We start from the raw sequence: 2,848 nt of genomic DNA, 5'->3' as shown, positions 1-2,848 counted from the left end.
TATAGCACTTACAAGTTGGCCCTCCAGAAATTGCACTCTCCCTCACTTATTTGCCACTGAACTCAGGCCTCCACCATCTAAAAAAGCTCTCGGATTTTCTTCCATAGGGGGGAAGCTAAACGTCTTAACCGATTTGCAACCGTAGAATTTCGCTCAAGATGGTACTTAGCAGTCATGTAGGATTTCCAAACATTATCCTCCCGCCCAAACTTTATGGACAATGCCATCTTACATCTAAACGCTTCCATAATGTCCACCATCTTTCTAACCCCAATGCCAACGTGTTCCAATTCCTCCAGTAACACTTCTGCTTACCTTCTGACCAGCCCCAGAAAAAATTTACCATATGCCTCTCTATTGATTTCAACACCCAAGAAGGAATATGAACCGCCGCCATCAATTGCACCGGAATACCTGACAAGACACTCTTCACGAGGACCATCCTCCCGACCTGGGATAAAATACGGGCTTTCCACCCATTGATTTTACCCACAACTCTATCTACTAAAGGGTTAAAGGCACTCGCTTTGAGCCTCTTAATTGCCATTGAAACTCCCAGATATGTTAGAGAAGAAGCAGGTGCAAAGCCAAGGAAGGCCTCAAGTTGCCTGATTCTCGCACTTGACAGCTTATTTGAGCAGATAAAGCAACTCTTCATCGAATTAATGCTTTGCCCTGAGGATGCTTAGAAGGAGAGAAGGAAATGCTTAATTTGAGCCAACGTGAATTTGCAGCCATTCGAAAAAATTAACGTGTCATCAGCATAAAGCAGGAGCGAGATCGATGGGCACCCTCTGCCCACTATGAAGGGACGACAAATTTGACGGCTAAACAGTCTTTTTAGACCTCTGCTAAGAACCTCAGCTGAAAGAATGAACAAGCAAGGAGAAATCGAGTCTCCTTGCCTCAGCCCCCTTGACGATTTGAAGAAACCCGCCAGCTCACCATTTACGAGAACTGAAAACTAACTATTTGCCCAACATTTTTCCAACAATTCAATCCAAGCCTTGCTGAAACCGAACCGAATCAAAACTTGCTTCAAGAAGTCCCAGCTTACCCTATCATAAGCCTTATCCATATCTAACTTCTAGATTATGTTGCCCCCACGAACCGGTTGATTTAAATCCCTGAAAAGCTCTTGAGATAAGGTAATATTTTCCACCATAGAACGGCCTTGAACAAACGCCCCCTGCTCTGGCGATATCAACAAAGGCATAACCTGACTCAACCTAGCAGCTACTATCTTGGAGAAGATTTTATACAGGCAGTTACATAAACTAATCAGACAAAAATCAGAAAAACGCTTAGGAGAGGCTGATTTAGGAATTAAGCAAATAATCAAAGCAGTGACAGACCTAGGAATTTTACCTCCTTGGAAAATAAAGACTATCGCGCGATGAATGTCCTGCCCCACCACGTCCCAGCAAGTCTGGAAAAAACTAGCAAAAAAGCCATTTGGGCCAGCCGCACTGTCCAAAGGGATAGACTGCACCACCGCACAGACCTCCAACAACGAGGGAATCGCCAAAAGCTGGTCATTGTGAGCCTAATCAAGTAACTGAGGGATACATTGCAGCAGGTCCTGGTCAAGTTGGCAAGGAGCTGCGGTGAACAATTGCTAGAAATGATCAACTGCAACTGCCGCTAACGCTGATTGACCCCGCACGACTTGGCCAGAACCCAACTCCACCCGAGAAATCAGAGCTCTCCTTTGCCTTTCCATAACCGAAGCATAAAAAAATGTGTATTCATGTCCCCTTCTGTTAACCAGGCCACCATCAACTTCTGTTTTCAAAAAATTTCCTCCTTCAATTCCAATGACGCTAACCTGGATGCAGTTGAATTGAGCTGTTGCTGTAAGCTAGAAACCTCCTCGATTGCCCCAGAGAAAGATTGAATACGGTCCTCCAGCTCGACCACAAGATTCTCTGCTTGCCTAATCTGCTCAAAGATATTACTAAAAACCTCTTTGTTCTAAACTTTGAGGTCTTGCTTCACCTGCTTAAGCTTCGAGAGCACATTGTAGACCGGATGAGTGGAATCCACCTTGTTCCATGCCATCCTAACAACACTCATAAAGCCATCATGAAGAGTCCACATTCGTTGAAAACGAAACGGTTTAGGCCCAAAAGTCATCGGCCGAGGAAAAGAGAGAAGCAACGGCGCATGGTTCGAATGAGTACGCGGTAAATGGGTAACTTGGAAATGGGGGAAATAGGTGGACCAGAGAGCATTTAGTGTTCACTCCCCAAGTATAGGATTGTGATGTAGTAATAAACTTGGTGAGACCGAGGTCGAATCCCAAGGGACTGAAACCTATATGTAATCTGAAACTAAATAGCACTAGAACTAGAATAAGATGAAATCTAAATCGAATAGAATTTAAGGAATAATGGTGAAATATTAATTTAAAACTTAAAGAATTCAGGGAAAAGACACTAGGGATTCAGAGGATCCACTTGTAGAAATCAGGGAGATCTTATGCCTGTTTCAAGAATTCAACTGGACTTAGAGTCCTATCTTCATCCAGTTGAAAGGTGTAACCATCAAACTGAACTTCCTTTGATATAGTTTTCAAGAGATGAAAGGTATATGAATTAAAATGGATTTCATTACCAAACCATGCCCAGGAGACAAAATAAACAACAGAATTAAACTAATTAGCAACCAATCAGATGATTATGAAGGTTAGGAAGGGTACCGACATCCTACCATGCCCAGGAGACGATAGTGAAAAACAGGGCTTCCTGACGTCATAAACATAAAAAAGGAAAGGAACATGCTCAAAGTTATCGCAGACCCATTGTAATTTTAGTCACAACAGACCATTAAAAACTAAAAACATTCC

This window comes from Magnolia sinica, chromosome 19 (genome assembly GCF_029962835.1).
Source record: "Magnolia sinica isolate HGM2019 chromosome 19, MsV1, whole genome shotgun sequence".
Classification (NCBI taxonomy): domain Eukaryota; kingdom Viridiplantae; phylum Streptophyta; class Magnoliopsida; order Magnoliales; family Magnoliaceae; genus Magnolia; species Magnolia sinica.
This window is presented reverse-complemented; position numbering follows the sequence as displayed.